Source organism: Nyctereutes procyonoides, unplaced genomic scaffold (genome assembly GCF_905146905.1).
Source record: "Nyctereutes procyonoides isolate TBG_1078 unplaced genomic scaffold, NYPRO_anot_genome, whole genome shotgun sequence".
Lineage (NCBI taxonomy): Eukaryota > Metazoa > Chordata > Mammalia > Carnivora > Canidae > Nyctereutes > Nyctereutes procyonoides.
The window spans coordinates 29,566,770-29,587,715 of NW_026575048.1; the positions used below are offsets into that span (position 1 = coordinate 29,566,770).

The 20,946-nt window shown below is 38.9% G+C and overlaps 1 protein-coding gene and 1 long non-coding RNA gene across 2 annotated transcripts in view; one reads left to right on the top strand and one right to left on the bottom strand.

Annotated features, from left to right (window-relative positions):
• The window catches only part of LOC129510768 (60S ribosomal protein L31-like), a 255,999-nt gene that overhangs the window by 82,688 nt on the left and 152,365 nt on the right, over window positions 1–20,946 (bottom strand). The gene's annotated exons all lie outside the window — the stretch shown is intronic.
• On the top strand, window positions 138–7,752 carry LOC129510770 (uncharacterized). Its single transcript, XR_008664697.1, has 4 exons — window positions 138–651; window positions 2,042–2,184; window positions 4,295–4,440; window positions 7,633–7,752. It is a non-coding gene; the product is annotated as an uncharacterized LOC129510770 (long non-coding RNA).

Consider the following 20,946-nt stretch of genomic DNA (forward strand, 5'->3'; position numbering starts at 1 on the left):
CCCTCCCTCCCTCCTCCCCGTCCCGTCCTGAGGCCCGGGGGCGGGGGGCCGGGGCGTGCGGGGCGGGGGCGCGCGGCCGGCGCGGGGCCTGCCGGGAGCTGTAGTTTCCGGGCGGGCGCGAGCGGGTGGGAGCCGCGCGGGGATGTCGCTGTGCCTCTGCGCGGGGCAGGGCAGCTGGAGCTCAGCAGGCGCGGACGTCCCTGCGTCTCCGTGGCCGCGGGGGAGCGGGGCGCGACCGTGCGTTTAAACCAGTGACACACGGCACTTGAGCCCCGTCGTTGCCTTTTCGTCTTTTGTCGTCCGCCCTTGATGGAGGCCCCGGTGGCGAGGAACCAAGAGGTGACAGCTTGAACGGGGCACCTGAAAGGGGTCCACACCCCGAGAGCCTGTCTCCCTGCTCCCCACGTTTTCCTCCCTCGGGCCTGCCTTCCAGGTGGCCGCCTGGCACCGCAGAGCCCCGGGCATTCCGCACCGGAGGCGAGGCGGAGACCTCCTGAGCCCTTCGTCGGAGCAGAGTGTACTGAAGTGGCTACTCTCAGGGTTCTGTGTTTCCTGTCGGTCCGTCCTTCAACTCGCATGTGTCCCCTACCCATCCAAGTGAAGTGCAGTCAACAGTCACGACCCTAGGCGTCCACGTCCAGGGAAGCAAGGGTAACAAGGCCCGGGGAGGAGGAGGGTCGGGTATCGGGATGAGGACCTGGGGGGGGGGGGGACGACCCACTATGTGATAAATTATAACTAGGTAAGAGGAAAACCTGACCCGCTGACAGTTACGGTCCCAGAAACGACCTAGTTCTCCTTCCGTCAAGATTTTATCTCCAAAATACTTGAGTGAAATATATTGAGACAGACTGGATGGGCTACTGTCAACCATCCATCCATCCCCAAGCAGTGGTCTAAGGTAGCTTCTGAGAACAGAGAGAAAAGAAAGCTAAGTGGCTTCCTCCGTTTTATACTAAGTCATCAATCTTGACAGATGTTCTTGTTTTTTTTTTTTTTTTAATTTATGATAGGCACACAGTGAGAGAGAGAGGCAGAGACATAGGCAGAGGGAGAAGCAGGCTCCATACACTGGGAGCCCGACGTGGGATTCGATCCCGGGTCTCCAGGATCGTGCCCTGGGCCAAAGGCAGGCGCTAAACCGCTGCGCCACCCAGGGATCCCCAGATGTTCTTGTTTTTAAACTTAAGAAATGGGAATCTTATTTTTTTAAAGATTTTATTTATCTATTCATGAGAGATACAGAGAGAGAAAGAGGCAGAAACACAGGCAGAGGGAGAAGCAGGCTCCATGCAGGGAGCCCGACGTGGGACTCGATCCCGGGACTCCAGGATCACGCCCTGGGCTGAAGGCGGCGCTAACCACTGGGCTACCGGGGCTGCCCAGAAACGGGAATTTTAAAATAATTTGTATTAAAGATGGGGCAACTGAAATTGTGTATAACTCTGATCTACTCTGAAGCTATTGCTTAGAAAAGACATTTCTGAAATATCCTCAGGAATTGAAAACTGCTAAATATCCCATATCCAGTAATATGTATCTAATTTGATCTAATATTTTATATTTAGTCTTGTTCCGCTATTGTTTTATTTTAAAATTGAAAGTAAATCTACTCGTTTATATTCTTTTTAAAGAACGCCCTTACCTAACTTTGCCTTTTTCTTCCTTCCCAACAAACATTTTAGTCCAGCCCCAAATATTCTCTCTCAGCAAGATTCCCAGGACCTCATTGGAGCAGTTTACAGCCAGTCCCATCTCACTAGTGACTTCCATTTTCTCTCGTGGTCCTTAAAGAGACAGAAATTACTCTTCCTAGAAGTAACTTTTCTTAAGGAATCAAGCTGATACTATACAGAGATTTAAGGATTTGTGTGTGTGAGAGAGAATACATATATTCATTGCATTTCTGCTGCTCTGCTTCTCTTTTTAAAAATAAAATTGTCTCCTCCACTTTAGATGAATCTTTCAACAATACATTTTAGCAAAAGACTATCTTTGTACCTGTAATTTTTTAAAGGATTTTTATTTATATATTTGACAGAGAGCACAAGCAGGGGGAGCAGCAGAAGGAGAGGGAGAAGAAGGCTCTCCACTGACCAGGAAGCCTAATGTGGGGCTCCATCCCAGGATCCTGGGATCATGACCTGAGCCGAAGGCAGACGCTTAAAGAACCAAGCTGCTCAGGTACCCCCTGTACCTATAATTTTTTGATTGATATGAACTACAATTTCCTCAATATTTTTTTAAAGATGTTTTATTCCTATTCCCAAAGCATTACAGTGATAAAGAATTGGTTTAATAAGTAAATGTATTCCCATGTGAGATTTTTTTTAGCCTTGAGAGAAAATATAATCAGAATGACCATGATGGAAAAGATTTTATTTCTTTGTGGTGGTTTATGAGAACTGGAAGCTTACAGTTCTTTTCTTCTGGGGCTATAGTTGCAAATCTTGTCCCACATTCCCTGGCTTCCCTTGTCCTTAATGACATACAACACAATCATTCAGATGTTTACCTGATACAAAGAGAATCAACACTTGTGACTTAAGAGAGCAGAGCTACTTGATTCAGAATCCTAAACAGAGAAAAACATGATTCACTAAGGCCTCTACTAGAGGAAATGCTCATTCTTTTAAAACTCCAGCTGGGTTTAATTTATGGAATGTGATTACTTAAAAGAATTATTTTGTTTTTGTGGGGGGGTTTTTATGATGTTGAAACATAGATGAAAAATTCAGAAACTTTTTGTGTGTCACTACAGAGTTAATAAAACAGTTGTGGGAAAAAGTGCTTTAGTATCTATTATCTTAATCAGTAGAGACACACTTTATATATCCTTTAAAATGACCTTCCTTAGTTTTCACTGCCACTACCCTAATCCAGACCCTCCATCTCACACATCTGGATAACTGTAAAAGATTTAGTTAGTCTCCCTCTAGATTAGCTTGAACTGTTAAATCCTTGGAACTGTCTTCTCTGATTTGCAGGCTCTCAGTAATTGTTAGGGATTCTTATAGCTCTTGATAGATAATTTTCATGTTATTTATCACATTTTGTTATGGGATGATGGAGGGAGGGTTGCTGCAGGGAAGAGGAGAGCCCCCTGCCCTGCCCAGCCCTGTGCCCCTTGCCCCCAGGCCTGTCCCCATTGCCCCGCCCTTCTGTTTGTGCCCCTCCCCCAATTTAATTAAAGATTTCATGAAATGTTAGCCCCCCCCCCAAAAAAAGGGGGCTTGGGATATTCTAGTCCTAAAAAAATAAAAAAAAACTACTAAACTTGTAGAAGACCCTGGTCTTCTGCTTGTATATAAAAGCTAGTAATATTTACCATTTATTGAACATAAGCTCTAAGCCAGGCACATTCATCCATTTTTATATAGCTTTATTTATTACACATAGCCCCTTCTGTTTTCTTTATATGCACTTATATTTAGTTTTATATAATTTACCATTTGATTGTATACTATATTATAAATATATTTGTAGATATAAATAAACGTGAATATCTACAAATATATAACAGAATGTAATCAAAGAATTGTGGTAGGGATAGTTCAACTAAAAGGAGGATTTTAAAAATCTGGTAACTAAAGGGAGAGGCTACTGCATATACACTACCTCAGATTTCACACAGGGTCCTTAAATTTTAATATCCAGGTAATTTGTAATTAAAAAAAAACAATTGTCTTGCTCATTCCCAGTAATTTCTGTGTATCATTGTGATTTCAAAATGTGTCTCCAAAAGGACAAAATTATGCATAAATATGCTTTTGGATTTCATTTTTATTTAATATTAATTAAAAACCTCTTTTTTTGAGAGAGAGAGAGAGAGTGTGTGTGTGTGTGTGTGAATGTGTGGGTGACAGAGGGAGAGAGAGAATCTTCAGCAGGCTCCATGCTTAGCAGCACTGATCCTGTCCTGGGGCTCAACTTGGAGGCTCGATCTCACAACCCTGAGATCATGACCTAAACTGAAATCAAGAGTCAGATGCTTAATTGACTGAGCCACCCCACCCAGGTGCTCCAAAAACCTCTCTTTTGAAACACTGTAGACTGATTATCATTTATTTTAAACACCAACTGAGAAAGAGAACAAAAGTGCTATGAACCTGGACAGGGAGCCAGTAGTAAAACTAATTCTCATGCCAACACTGGCCGAAGCAAAAGAGTTAGACAAGTGGGCTCCCTCACTCACGGTCTGGAAACTGCCACAGCCCTGGGGCACCAGTTAGAAGGAAATGGTTAGGGTGGGACTCAGAAGACAGAATCCAACCTAGTCTCTGCTGTGTCGCAGGTGCATGTTGCTCAATCTCATTGAAGAATTGATGTTCTTACCTGTGAAATGAGGAAAGATGATTATGTATCCTCACAGGTTGTGAGAAGGAAGAGATGCCCTGAGTGCACCACACGTGCAGTGAATATTGAAGGTAGTCCACCCAGGTATGTATGTATGTGTATATATATATATCATGGTTCTGCCACTGAACAGCTGGGTGAACATGGGCACAGCAACCTCAGGCAGCTTCCATCTCAGCATCAGTTACCTTGTATGATAGCACTCCTCACCCTGTGAGTTGTGTAAGAACTAAATGACATAACACATGAAAGACCGTTTTAAAAATTCACAAGTGAATGCTCAGTAAATGTTAGGTATTATTCACATTAAAAGAGAGCTTTTTACAGGACCACATCTTCTGGCAGCACAGAGAAAGAAAAGTTAATAAGCTTGAGTCTGTGAAGGGAAATTTAAGATAATAGTGATGTGTTTAAATGACACAGGAATCCCTATGGCCATAGAATGAATTCTTTCTTACTTCATCAAAGGAAGATCCTATGGCACAGGTACTTGGTTAACCAGAAGCCATCACTGTGACAGTCTACACTGACAGTTTTACGTGTTCCCGTGCAGGATAAAAATCACTAAATGGTTTTACAATTGTTGGGTTTGCTTTTAATAGTTAACCAGACTATACTGAGCTGAATATTGTACTATAATTGGTTCCCTGATCATATATCTCAAATTTCCAAATCTTAAGTATCTCCAGAAAGAATTCTGATTAACCCTGGACTTTGAACTGTCTCATCACTCCTTAAGTGATGATGGAGTGTGCAGGTGAAAGCTAATTGAGGTGAATTTGGCTTGCCTTTTTTTCCTAGATTGCCCTTAAAACTTTCCAGTCCCAGGTATACTGATTCAATAAACACTTTTGAGAGGCTATGTGCATGGCATTTGATGGGATCTATAAGTGAAACAATTGCTATTCTTGGGGACTAGTGTTTATTAAATGAGGTATGTAAAGATCTGTCATATGGAGAAAAGAATAAAAAAGGTACATAGGAGGCAAAATAAAAGGTTAGGAGATGGCAGAGAAGTACAAGACATACCCCTGACCTGGAGAAAGCTAAATGCGTGGACATAGAGGCTTTTAGTTGGGCTTTGAAGAACGAGTAGGATTTGGAAATATGAGGGAGGGGAATGAGAAAAAAATTCAGGTGGAAGCAACCATGAGCAAAAGCACATAGTTGTAAAAAAACATGGGGCCCAGTTCTAGACCATAGAGGTCAGTTCAGCTGAGCATAGGATTCGTTTTTGCCTCGCACAATTTTTAACAATTGAGATACGATTCACAAACTATAAAATTCACCTTTTTAAAGTGCACAGTTTACTGGTTTTGAGTATGTTCACAAAGTTATGCAACATTACCACTATCTAATTTTAGAATATTTTCATCGCCCCCTAAAGAAATTCCATATCCCTTAGCAGTCACTCCTCCTGACCCCCAGAGGTGGCCAGCCCACCCAGTGAACTCCCAAGGGAGCCCAACTTGCATTTGGAAGCCCTTGAGTGGCAGGTGGGGGAATTGTGAGTGTGAAGGGGATACTGACAAGACACTTGCTATATTTGCTACATGTGGCTTCAACCACCAGCTTATAAATCTCCATCTCTAGCCTTGATCCCTTTTTATAACCATCTGGATGTTCCATAGAAAGATCACAAATTCAAAGTGTCCCTAACTGAACTCATTTTTTCCTTGAAACCTTTTCTTCTTCCTATATTTCCAATATTGGGTTGTAGTATTACCATTGTTTAGGTCATCTAAGACAGAAGGATCTTGGTCAATCAAGACTCCTTTTCCTTTGTTCTCAAATTCAGGTAGTAACCAAGTCTCATGAATTTCATACAGTCCTATTTCTTGTGTTGTATGCTTCTTCTTCTTCCTCTTTTTCACAACTGTCTTAGTTCAGGCCTCCATTAGCTCTTACCTGACCTACTGAAATGACCATCTACGAGATCTCTAAGACATTTCCCTGCTTGATTGAATCTTCTCTTTAGTGCATTCTCTACCCTGCCACCCAAGTGATAAATTCTAATATGCAGAGTATGATTCCTTGTGGCTGAAATCCTTCAGGAGCTAACCCATATCTTCCCTGAGCAAACTTTTTAGCATGGTATAGAATGTGCCCTCTCCTGCCTTCTCCTATTGTTATCTCCAATTCCTCACATACCAAGCATCTCAAGCAGTGGTTGAACGGCTGACAGGTTCCCACTGTATTCTTACTAATATGATACCTTTCTCCCCCTTTTCTACCTGGTAACCAAGACTCAAATCAGTTCAAGCTCTATGAGGCCTTTCCTGTCCACTTTGGGTAGCCATGCCTTTCCTTGTGCTCCAGACAGGTTACTTCCGTAGCCCCGGTGACACTTTATCACACAGCTCTCTCTATTATTAAACTGTACAGTTCTGAAAGCAGGAGCCATATATAACTCATCCCTGTCTTCTTTGCAGACTGCTTTCACCAGTCTTAGTGCTCCACTGAGATTTGGGAGTCATTGCATAGGGCAGAGAATGGAACTGCAAAGGGATGAATGGACTGCAAAGGGATGAAATTACCTGCAGGAAGGCCAGGAGTAGAAATTACATTTAGGTCCTACTATGTTGAAGGAGACAGGATTCTAAGGTTTGACTCCAGAGCCTCGATGCTTTTCACTAACTATATAAGGATTGAAGATCTATTCTATTTGGCAATAATAAGTTAATGATTTGTTGACTTCTGGTGTCAGGAGGAGATTGGGGCCAAAGCCAAATTGCAATGAACTGAAGAGGTAAATGGAAGATGAGAAGAAAACAGAGTACATTGATAGCTCTCAGATTTGCAGATTTCAAGAATGAATACATTTACAAAAAAACTAGACACTAAGCAAGCTGCCAAGTTCTTGTTTGACCAACTAAGAACATTAAAATAAAGCAAAACTGTGGGGCACCTGGGTGACTAAATCATTTAAGCATTGGCTCTTTTTTTTTCTTTTTTTTTAAGATTGATTATTTGAGAGAGACAGTGTGCAAGCAGGCGTGGGGCAGAGGGAAAGGGAGAGAGAGAATATACAGACTCTCCACTGAGCACAGAGTCCTATGCTGGTCTCAGTCTCACCACTCCAATATCATGACCCTGGCAGAAACCAAGAGTTGGACACTCAACTGACTGAGCCACCCAGGTGCCCCTAAGTGTCCGACTCCTGGTTTCAGCTCAGGTCATGATCTCAGGGTTGTGAGATCAAGCCCTGTGACCAGCTCTGCCCTGAGCGTGGAGCCTGTTTAAGATTCTCTCTCTCTCTCTCTCTCTCTCTCTCAGGCAGTTTAGCGCCACCTGCAGCCTGGGGTGTGATCCTGAAGACCTGGAATCCAGTCCCACGTCAGGCTCCCTGCATGGAGCCTGCTTCTCCCTCTGCCTGTGTCTCTGCCTCTCTCTCTCTCTCTCTCTCTCTGCCTCTATGAATAAATAAATAAATAATCTTATAAAAAAAAAAGATTCTCTCTCTCCCTTCCCTTGGCCCTTCCCCCCACAATATAAAATAAAATAAAGCAAGACTGTAATATCACTAACCATTAGGGAAATGCAAATCAAAACCACAATGAGATACTACCTCACACCAATCTGGATGGCTACAGTAAAAAAAAAAAAAAAAAAAAAAAAACAGAAAATAACAAGTATTGACAAAGATATAGAGAACTGAAACCCTTGTGCACTTTTGATGGAATACAAAATGGTGCAGCTGCTATGGGAAGCCATATAGCATATTCTCAAAAAATTAGAAATAGAGTTACCAGGGTACCTGTGTGACTCAGTCAGTTATGCATCCTACTCTGAGCTCAGTTCAGATCTTGATCCGAGGGTATAGAGTTACCATATGATCCAGCAACTCGGCTTCTGGGCATATATCCAAAAGAATGGAAAGTCTTGAAGAGATATCTGTACACCCATATTCACAGCAGCATAAGCAACCTAAGTGTTCAATGATAGATGAATGAAAAAGCAAAATGTGGTTATATATAATGGAATATTATTTAATCTTGAAAAGGAAGGGAAGTCTAACACATGTTACAATATGGATGAATCTTGAGGACATCATGCTAAGTGAAATAAGCCAGTCACAAAATATAAATACTAGTGATTCCAATTATGTGAATTACTTAGAGTAGTCAACTTCATAGAAACAGAAAGTAGAATGGTGGTTGCCAAGCTGGAAGAAGGAGGGAATGGAGAGTTATTATTTAACAGATTCAGAGTTTCAGTTCTGCCACCATGACAAGAGTTCTGGAGATAGATGGTGGGGATGGTTGCACAACAGCATGAATGTACTTAAGGCCACTGAACTGTACTCTTAACCTCGGTTAAGATGGCAAACTTTATGTCACATATTTTTTACCACAATTAAAAAAACCAACAGTATAGCAACACTAACTCAGGAACTTACACTGACTATTACATTAATTAAAAAATATGCAACATCAAACATGAAGGAAGAATATAATAACAATATTAAATATAATTACCTTGTTAACAAAACTCTTAATGTTCTCATTTTGTGGGATCCCTGGGTGGCGCAGTGGTTTGGCGCCTGCCTTTGGCCTAGGGCGTGATCCTGGAGACCCGGGATCAAATCCCACATTGGGCTCCCGGTGCATGGAGCCTGCTTCTCCCTCTGCCTGTGTCTCTGCCTCTCTTTCTCTCTCTCTCTGTGACTATCATAAATTAAAAAAAAATGTTCTCATTTTGTAACAAAGTAAGGATAGTCATGGATAAGTGTTAATATGGAACTAGCATTTGGGAAGTAATGATGTTATTAATTAGGTTAAAAATAGAAGCTAAGGGGAAATGGGCAATAATTAAAGAAGGTAGTAGTGCCAAAGCAAGATCATTGCCTGTTGTTATTGGTTAGGCGGTGCTGTTATACATTATGACAAGTCAAATATCTTCTTGTATTTTTGGCAGGTACTACTCTGAATAATCATAAGGTATTTGTTTTCAAGACATCCAATATTTTATTGAGAATTTAGTATGCTTCCAGATCCCTGCTCTTGTAAAGGATTATGTTATCAAAACCTTTTACACATATAAAGTATATGCTAAAGATGTGTTTGTATTGTAATAGTATTACATAACTAGCTGCGGAACATAATAAAGATAAACCTGTGAAATACTAGTACACAGATGTGTGTAAGAAGGCTATTATGTAGCCACCATACTGTTTCCTTCATATTTTCAATCTCTAAAAATCCTGAATAATAATTTTTACTGTATCCTATGTATAAGACATGGTCCTGAATGTCACATATTTCCTGTCTCAGCCATTAGCTACTTTTCTGATTGGTTCTTATTTTCTCTAAGAGTTGAAAGAAGGGGACCATTTTGCCTCACACTGGAATGAAGATGCACAATTCTTCTTTGTCACTTCCTTTGCTTGCAAAATTTCCTCCCTATCTGCTTCCTAAAATTACAACTTTGTTTCTTCCTAATTTGTAATATAGGTTTAACCCTAGACTGTTGAAAGGATTTTCTTGGAAGACTAAACAAATATATTATGAAAGACAATTATTCAATCTCCTTTCTCTTTTTTTTTCTAACGGATCTCTAAATTCAAACTTTGGCGTTGCCCATAATAGGCATGTGATTTGATGCAATGAGAAGCATAAAAAATCAAGGTTTGCCCAGGGACAGAAGGGGATTAGTCTTACTAAAATTGTGTGCTGAGTAATTTAAGCTTCTTTTAAAGATAAATTCAGGTATACTCTTGCCTGGTGCTAATGACAGCTCTGTTGCAATGCTTTTTCAAACATTAAAATTGAAGGTGGAATAGCTCATCTAATTTATTATGGTCTGAACAATGCTGTATATATAAACATTTGGGTTGGAAAGGGTTTTTATGACCTCAATCTGTACAGTTTTAGAATTACTAAAACACTTGAAATACTTTGCTAATGTTTTCAGATATATAAATAAAACAGTCATAAATTCATCCTAAATTTAAACCAAAATTTAAGCAAAACTAAAGATGTATATATAGGAACATATGTGGTTTAAGGCAGAATTTAGGTTATGGCATCATGTTGCAACTTTCTATCATTTTTATTAATAGCTATGATGGCATAGTCAACTTGTTTTTTTCAAAAAAAATGGGTGTTGCTATTTTCTGTATATTTGTGTTATATTTATTTACTTTTTAAAAAAGATTTTATTTATTTATTCATGAGAGACACAGAGAGAGGCAGAGACACAGGCAGAGACTCCATCCCAGGACCCTGGGATCATGACCTTAGCCAAAAGCAGATGCTCAACCACTGAGCCACCTACGTGCCCCTTTATTTACTTTCTTAACATTTTATTTTATTTTTTTTAAGATTTTATTTATTTATTCATGAGAGACACGCACAGAGAGAGGCAGAGACACAGGCAGAGGGAGAAGCGGCTCCATGCAAGGAGCCCGATGTAGGACTCGATCCAGGGACTCCAGGATCATGCCCCAGGCCGAAGGCAGTGCCAAACCACTGAGACACCCAGGGATCCCCCAACATTTTATTTTTGAATCTTGTGGCAAGAGATTTTAGAACCTTTCTTCTTCTCTCATTTGAGACTGCTGGGCCTAACCTGAATCTTAACACAAGTTTTTGTTTGTTTGTTTATGACTTGAAAATTACTCTTGGAATTACTGTCTTTTCATGAAAAGTCATAAAGGGGGCAGCCCTGGTGGCGCAGCGGTTTAGCGCCGCCTGCAGCCCAGGGCTTGATCCTGGAGACCCTGGATCAAGTCCCACGTCAGGCTCTCTGTATGATGCCTGCTTCTCCCTCTGCCTGTGTCTCTGCCTCTCTCTCTCTCTCTCTGTCTCTATGAATAAATAAATAAAATCTTTAAAAAAAAAAAGAAAAGAAAAGTCATAAAGGGCTTAATTAACAATCCAAGTAATACTTCTTCAGGATTACAACACCGAGAGAAGGGGTGCTTTTACAGTTAACTCTGATTACAGACTACGTAGTGTGATCAGTAGAAAATCCTTACAATTTCGTATCATTAGAATGAAGATAAATAGAATAGATTACCTTGGAAAATCTGCAAATGACCCCAAAGCAAAAAACAACCAACAGCCCTAACCTTGACTTTAGGTTATATTAATTAACCTTGTGGTATTTCTTTTTTTTTTTTAATTCATGTTTCCTCTTTTAATAGGTATGGTGTTAGACATCTGATAAAAAGAGAGAAAGCAATACAAATGAGTATTTTGCCTAACACTTGAAAATAAAATAATTTCAAAGGTGTCTGGTTTTACATCCAGGAAAAGCCTACCTTAATATATTTAAAGTTAGATTTTATAACTATTTAAATTTTCTCCTTTGAAACTGGCAAAGCCTGTACGTTACAGTAAACATATGCTGCCTGGAGTTGGGTTGGCTTTGCATGTGCCTGAGAAGGTTACTTCCATCTTCCTATGCTTTTATTTTCTTATCATTAACAATAAGAATAATAGTAATATCTTTCAACATACTAATATATAGAATTAGAGGATCTTTAAAAACATATCATTGATATACCTGACATCTTTGATCATATTTTTACCTTGAATAAAAAAATTTAGGCACTAACTTTGAATGGAAGCAAGTTCTTGGGTTGTCAGCTTTATGTCTTTCACATATTATCATCGAAGTATTCCAGAAATCGATGCCTTGACATCTATTTAATCCTTAAAATGAAAAAAAAAGAATCTTTTCAGAAAAAATCAAAATGAATCTATAAATATATAAACACTATATGTATACATACTCTTCATAACAATGGGTTGGTTGAAATCATACAGTCAGTTCTGGTATCATACAGATCAGAGCTGTCTATTTGGTGAGCAGGGAAGAGATGAACTTTTTTTTTGGTTCTTCATCTTTTGATTCTTTCTACCCTTATATCTTTGAGTAGATTAAAATTCCTTACTGGAAATGTATTTCTTTGAATCTTGAAAGCTTTTGGTTTTTAGAGCCTGCAGAGAGAAAGTGATTCAAAAGAAGGATACAATTAGTAAAGAAGTAAGAGGAACTTTGTACGGGGGCAAGATGAGTGTTGATAAAAGGAATCAGGGTTTATGGGGAATGTTCTCCTCCCTTTCTTTAAGAGGAGAGTGAACTGTTAGTCTAAAAGGCTGGGAAGGGAGAGGGCAGAAATCTAGAGGAAAGGAGATTCTTTCCCTAACTTTTATTGCCACTTTGACTTGACCTCTGATAAGGTGAAAGGAGCTGGGAAGATTTACAGGAAATCTGGATTCCTGAGATTTCTGAGGAACACCAAAGGTCTGACTCTGTACTGTGGAAGCAAACATTTTAATTTTTCATTCCATTATTGAAAGCTGTGGTGGACAGATTTGGGCAGGGAAACAATGTGAATGTCTTTAGTCTCCGTGGCTAATCAAGGAACAAAGGGCAAGGTGTTGTAGGGTGAGGCTTGTATACCAGCAAAAAGTGAGGGAAAAGCTGAGAGTTTTGGATCTAAACTTGTCTACTTGATAATTTGTCTAGGACTGGCCCACTTTACCAATCTTTCTTCTCTTCTCTCTCTCTTTTTTTTTAAGCCATTTTCATCAGGGCTTTCACAACATGATTATTAATGTTATCATTAGTCTGATTATATGATTTTTGCTAGTGTGTTTCTCAGAGTGTGGGATTAATGGAATGGAATGGTTCTGCTAGAATCACCTGACAAATTTTAAAGAAACCTGATGTCTAGGCCACACACACTAGTCATATCAAAACCTGTAGGGATGGCACTTAGGCACGATTATTTAAAAAAGAAAGAAAGAAAAAAAAAGCTTTCTACATGATTTCACTATGTAGTTAAAGTTCAAACCATTTTCTTAATGTATTATCTTTCCCAGGTAAAATAACTTTCACACAGCAGTTTGCAAATGTTTTCGTCTCAGGACTCCTTTTATTAGTATTAATTATCGAGGAACACAAATAACTTTTGTTGTGTGAATTATGTCTATCAACATCTACTGTATTGAAAATTGAAACAGGCATTTTACAAATGTTTAATCACAACTTATTTAAAAACAACAGAAGCATTACATGTTAAATAATACATTTCTATGGAAAAATTTCCGTTTTTGAAAACAAAAATAATTTTGTGAAAAGACTGTCATTTTTGAATATTTAAAAATTTGCTTTAGTGTCTGACCTATTAGAAAATAACAGGATTTATTTATGCATTCAATCTGCTAAGATGTTATTCTGGTCGAAGTAGATGAAGAAAATTTGGCCTCAAGCAGACATGCAGTAGGGAAAGGAAGAAATATTTTAGTAGCCTCTCCAGATAATTATGGATAATTTTCTTTGTTATTTAATCAAAACATGATACATGATAATGTCATGAAAATTAGCTGCAATGCAGAATCTAAGACTATATAAATAAAATTTTTTACTTCATTGTATTAAAATCAGTTGGTCTCTCTTACCCTTTGAATGGATCTTTTCTCTGAGATTGGGCACTGAGCATTTGGAAAATATTGATTCACTGAGTTATATAGGTATCTCCAAATGTCGAATATTTTACAATATATTATTAAAAAATTACATTTGTTAAAATAACTGACTTTGTCAGAAAAGTTACTACATATAAGGAAACAGGCTTATAGTAGCATATTCAAGTTTTCTAAAATTCCAATTTTTTTGAAAGATCTAGTTTTATCATTGATGATAAATACTGCAAGTTAGTTTCCTTGAAGGTGTAGGCACACTTTATTCTTTTTCCAAAAAATTGTCTGTCAAATATCCAACTTGAAGTAATCATAGGTTATCAGCCACTTATTAATTCTACCAGTAAAAGTAGAATTTTATGAAAAAAGCAGTTCACTGTGCATCTCAAACAATTGTACAAGTGCTTCTCCTTGAGGCAGTTGTTCCTCAGGGGCACCTGAGTGGGTCGGTGGTTGAGCATCTGCCTTTGGCTCAAGTCATGGTCCTGAAGTCCTAGGATCGAGTTCCACATCAGGCTCCCCACAGAGAGCCTGATTTTCCTTCTGCATGTGTCTGTGACTCTCTCTCTGTGTCTCTCATGAGTAAATAAATGAAATGTTAAACAACAACAACAACAACAATTGTCCTTCAGTATGCAGAATTAAGCACTTTATTTATACCTCCCATTTTGTCATGCAGAATATAAAAAGACTCAGACTCTCAACTTCTCCTTCCAATCAAGATGGACTAAGAGAGTAGATTTAGCATCCTAACTTTAAAAAACAAAAATCAAAACAATGATGTTCAAATATTGGGAAATAAGTATCACAAAAGAGGGATGGTGAAGAGAAGCAAGTGACATGAGCTAGACACTTTCTCCACTTGCCATCTTGAGGAGTTTCTAGGATGCAGTACAGGTAAATTACCCAAGGTGGAGGAAAGAGCTGACAAAAAAGAGCAGGCATAACAAGCCCCAGGGCACAGAGAAGGTCAGGAATCTTTTGTGTTTCCACTAGTGAAAATGGAAAAACCTTAACATACAAAGGGCAAAAGTAAATGGCCAGAAATGCTGGGGGTCAAATTACACCTGGATTATAAACTGCTCTGCTCCAGCCTAATTAAAAACAAGCCTCCAAAGGATCAAACTATTTTCACTTCAACTTTGTTTCAAAGATTGAGAATCTTTAAGGGAAAAAAATATGCCCAGCACCCAAAAATTAAAATTCACATCTGATATCTAATAAAAAACTACCAGGCATGCAAAGAAGTGGCAGTATACAACCATAATGAGGGAAAAATGTCAATCCACTTGAAACAACACAGATGATACATTAGCAGATAAGGATATTAAAAACAACTGTCATAACTATATTCTGTATGTTCAAGAAGGCAAAGGAAAGGTTGAACATGTCAGGGAGAGACATGGATAGTGTAAAGAAAATCTAAATCAAATCTCTAGAGAAAGAAAACAGCAATGTCTGGGATGAAAAGTAACCGGATGGAATTAAGAACAGATTAGGCACTGTAAAAAAAAAAAAAAAAAAAAAAAAATTATGGGGCAGCCCCGGTGGCGCAGCGGTTTAGCGCCACCTGCAGCCCGGGGAGTGGTCCTGGAGACCCGGGATCGAGTCCCACGTCGGGCTCCCGGCATGGAGCCTGCTTCTCCCCCTGCCTGTGTCTCTGCCTCTCTGCCTGCCTCTCTCTCTCTCCGCCTCTGAATAAATAGAAAATAATAAAAAAAATCTTTAAAAAAGTTGATGAACTTGAAGACATTAAAATAGAAACAATATATACAAATGAAATAGATAAAGAAAAAATATCAGAGCACTGGCGAATTGTGGGAAAACTTCAAACAGCTTAATACGTGTGTAAGTGGAGCCCCTAATGGAGAAGGGCAGATAAAAATACTTGAAGAAATAACAACCAAATATTTTACAAATTTGATGAAAACTTAAAGACCACTGATACAAGAAACTCTGTGAACCCCAAGTATGAGTACATAAAATTCCAGCAAGGCATATCATAATAAAATTGCTTAAAAATTATAATAAAGAGAAAATCTTCACATAGACTGAAACACATTACATGCAGAGGAACAAAGATTAGGATGACAGTTGATTTCTCATCAGAAACAAAACAAGCAAGAAGATACTGGAGAAATATCTTTAAAGTATTGAAAGAGGTGCACCTGGGTGGCTCAGTAGGATGGAGTCCCAAGTCTGGCTCCCTGCTCAGCGGTGAGCCTGCTTCACACTCTCCTTCTGCCCCTACCCCCCCCTGCTCATGCTCTCTCTCTCTCAAACAAATAAAACCTTAAAAAAAAAAAAAGTACTGAAAGAAAAAGTCTGTCGACATAGAATTCTATACTCAGTGAAAATGTCTTTCAAAGATGGAGGCAAAATACATTTTTTTTCAGCATACAAAAATTGCCACTATACCTGTGAACTGTTAAAGGATGTCCTTTAAAACAGGAGGAAAATGATACCAGAGGGACATAGGTATCTACACAAAGGAAGGAAGAGTAGCAGAAATGGTAAATATGTGGGTAAATGAAAAAGACTTTTATTTTTTAATTTTTTTGAAAAATACTTTTAAAAACCTTATTTTAATATTTTTTGAAAGATAATTATTTAATACAAAGATAATAGCAGTGTATAATATTTAGAAGTAAAATATCTGACAACACTAGCACAAAGACGAAGAAGGGAAATAGAAGTATGCTATTGCAAGATTTTTTTTTAAAGATTTTATTTATGTTAGAGAAGGGGAAGAGGCAGAGGGAGAGAGAGAAACAGACCCTGCTGAGTGGGGAGCCCAACACTAGGCTCAGTCCCACAATCCTGAGATCATGACCTGAGCTGAAATTAAGAGTCAGATGCTGGGATCCCTGGGTGGCTCAGCGGTTTAGCCCCTGCCTTTGGCCCAGGGCATGGAGTCCTGGGATCGAGTCCCACATCAGGCTCCCGGTGTGGAGCCTGTTTCTCCCTCCTCCTGTGTCTCTGCCTCTTTATCTCTCTCTGTCTATCATAAATCAACAAATACATCTTTAAAAAAAAAAAAAGAGTCGGATGCTTAACTGAGCCACCCAGGTGCCCCATAAGATTCTTTTTTTTTTTTTTTAAAGTTCCAGCAAAGCAGGTTTTTTTTTTTAATTTTTACTTATTTATGATAGTCACAGAGAGAGAGAGAGAGAGAGAGAGAGAGGCAGAGACACAGGCAGAGAGAGAAGCAGGCTCCATGCACCGGGAGCCCGACGTGGGATTCGATCCCGGGGTCTCCAGGATCGCGCCCTGGGCCAAAGGCAGGCGCCAAACCGCTGCGCCACCCAGGGATCCCCAAGATTCTTGTCTTGTACTATACATTAAATGCTATAATAATTATTGATGTTAGAACTACATTAAAGATATATATTATAAATCCTAAAATAACCACTAAAAACAAAACAGAGATATAGCTGACAAGCTAACAAAGGAGATAACATGGAATAATAAAAAATAATTTAAGATAAATCAGAAAAATTGGCAAAAATAACCAAAGAACAAATGGAACAGATAGAAAAAAAATAATAGAGTGGTACATTTAAATTTGACTATATCGATAATCACATTAAATAAAAATAATCTAAACAGCCCATTTAATAGCCAGAGATTATTCAACTGGATTAAAAAAACAAGACCTCACTATATGCTGCCTACAAGAAACTCACTGTATATGTAAATAAGAAAATAGTTCAAAAGCAAAAAGAATGGGGAAAGACATACCATGCTAACACTAATCAAAAGAAAGGTGAAGTCGCTACATTAATATCAGAAAAAAAGTAAATTTCAGAGCAAAGAATATTACCAAGTATAAAGAGGGCTGTTTCATAATGATAAAGGTGTCAATTTGTCAAAAGGACATTACAATCCTATATATTTATGCACTCAATAAGAAAGCTTAGAAATACATGATATAAAAATTAATAGATCCAAAAGAAGTAGGCAAATCCACAATTATAGTCAGAGATTTCCTTACTCCATTAGTAATCAATAGCCCAAGTTGACAGAAAAAACAGTTATTAATTGGAGGATTTGGAGAACATTACCTTACCTAATTGTTTACAGAACATTCTACCCAATGACAACAAAAAAATACATATTATTTCTAACTGGCACAAGGAACATTTGCTAAGATAGATCATATTCTGGGTAATAAAACAATTCTCAAAAATTTTTAAGGGATTAATCTACACCAGGTCTGTTCCCTGACCATGATGGAATTAAATTTGAAATAAATAACAAAAAGATATCAGGGAAATTCTCAACTATTTGGAAACTAAGTAACATAATTTAAACATCTCATGGGTAAAAGATGGATATTTTCATTTTCTTGATGGTGGCAATGGTTTCATAGGTACAAGCATATGTTAAAATTCATCAGGTTGTATACTTTATACAGTTTAATGTATTTTAATTATATCTCAATAAAGCCGTTAAAAAATGAAGATGAGTATGCAAGGGTTAAGATTTAATAATAACCACAATTTTTGTTGCTTCATTGTGATATTCTTTTTTTTTTTTCATTGTGATATTCTTAAATGAGATTGGCTCTTTTGGTTTCTTTTGTCTGTTCTTTTCCTTTTCCTTTCCTTTTTTTTTTTTTTTTTTTACTGTGCATATCAGTGAATAATACAATGACTTCTAAGTAAACAGTTTTTTTTTAATAGTACAGTTTTGTGTCCTGTCTTGGTAAGTACTAAGTAGCAGTTTTACATCATCAGTGTAAATTTAATACAGTAAAATAAGCTAATTTTGCTTTCATAATATTATAAATATTGATTCGACCTTGCAGACATTCAAAGGGGTCTTGGAGAATCCCCAGGAATCCATGCGTCACATTTTGAGAACAAAGTTTTGTTGTAACAAAACTTTCTGGTTATGATTGCATGAGTCCAATGGTGGGATTAGACGTATGAAAATCCTGCCATGGCAACTGTATGGGGTAATTTTTTATAGCAGTTAGGTCCTTTCTATGTTCAAATCACAGTACAGAATCTATACTGTAATAAAGATGATAACCACACCACTTGTGATTAGTGCTCTCACTGTATACACAACTGATTTTTTTCCATGAGAAATGGGGCCTGAAATTGTTTAATTGAACATAATAGTCACGGGTTATCTTCCCTCGGAAGAATGTGAAGAAAGGGAAAGTTGCAGCAGGGGAAAAAATAGCAGATATAAGGGATTTCTGACAATTTCCAGAACGAAAGAAGGGAGAGAAATAGAATAAGTAAAGGAAAAGGAAAGAAGGATATTTAGTGCATAAGGCACAAGAAAAGAATAAAGAAAGGAGTAGGGATACACAGAGGCTTGTGTTGGATTTGTAGTTCTATGGAGAGTTGTCAGAAAAGCTTACGTGTAAAAAAACAGCTTACTTACTGAAATCAGCTTCATTTACTAGTGCGGGATACATTCTGTGGATGCATTTGCGGTGGGTACAGACAGGCACTGCTCAGATGCCCCTTCAGGGAAGGACTCTGCTCCAGCTGTTGGAGTGCTTCTGGCAGACAGCCTCTAGCTGTGGGCTCTGCCTCCGTTGGCAGCAGAGAGCTGCTGGCAGGAAGTCACTCCACTAAGGTGGGGGTAGAGAGCCCTGGACATTTTGGCTAACAGGGCTTTCAGCTCCAGGGCTCCCCATGGGGTTGGGTGAGGCTGTGGAGGGGGACCCACTTCCCAGCTAACTTTTCCCTCTGCCAGCCCTATTCCTCCCTCTCTCTGCCTCAGGGGTTTGTCCCAAGGACACTCCCTAGGACACACCCTGAATGCTAAACTCTGTCTCAGAATCAGTTTCCTGTAGCTCCCAAACTACAACAGCATTTATTGACTAAAATGTAACCAAAACTGAAGAAAACTGGAGCAGCCTAGGTGATGGAGAATCATCATAAAATGATGTGTTTAACATTTTAACTCGAATGTTTCCTTGTTTTTCATTTCAAATTGCTTATACTTAGCATGACATTACCTTTAACATTTTGTCTCACATCGGTTTGCTATTCCTACCTTCCTTTTCTTACAGGAATCATATTGTGCAAAGATAAAAAGGTAACAGGGTACGAAAAACAATTAGGTGGTTTCTTCCCCAGCCACTCAGGAAATCCACTATTTCAAGGTTGGCTTAAGCAGCAAGAGAGGAAACATATTGGAAGATGTGGCAATGCTTTTGTTCTGAATATTATACTAATAGAGAATTCTGAAGTAGTCTGATTGTTAGAAGAACTATCCTTGAAGGTAATAAAGAATTTAATTTTAAGCCTGTAGATTTAAATTGTCACTCAGAATTCTCAGACATGAATAGGATCAGTAATTTTGAGAATAAACAGGAAAATAGGTACTTCATCCTGTCTTCCCTGCAGCTCCAGAGGAGGGCAGAACAGTGGATTCTCAGGCCTGCCCTGTCTTTGACTCTTAAGAGTTTAGGAGACAGAGTGGGTGAGTCTTCTGGCCAACTCCTTTACCTTCAGACCTTCAATTTTGGGGAAATAGGTCTGTTTCCGTGTCCTTGCTCTGATTTTTCTGGGGTCTATATGTTACAAGAAAAAGAGGCAGGCCGACCACACCCTAATCCTCATTGTCTGGAAGAAAAAGAGGATGGGGGATCCCTGGGTAGCGCAGCGGTTTAGCGCCTGCCTTTGGCCCAGGGCGTGATCCTGGAGACCCGGGATCGAATCCCACATCGGGCTCCCGGTGCATGGAGCCTGCTTCTCCCTCTGCCTATGTCTCTGCCTCTCTCTCTCCCTCTGTGACTATCATAAATAAATAAAAATTAAAAAAAAAAAAAGAAAAAGAGGATGGTGAAGGAATTGTCTTCACAATTTAAGACTACATCCCTACAGACAAAACTGAGATATTGTTTTATTATTTTTCTAGGATAACCTTGAAAAGCCAATGATACTGGTCATTGACGTTACAAAGTAAATACACTCGTATTTGGGTTTTCTCTTTGGAGGCATGCGTTGGAGAAGATGACCACCTAAGGAGCCACGGGGAACACTTTCGATCTCATTTATTTCAGATAATCACGTTCGTTGATCACGCCTCTAAGATGACCTGTTGCCCGTAAGGCAAGGTAACTATTTGCGAGAAAAAGGTAAAGATACGCTGGGTTGTTATAAAGGAAATACTTTGAGGGTTCTAG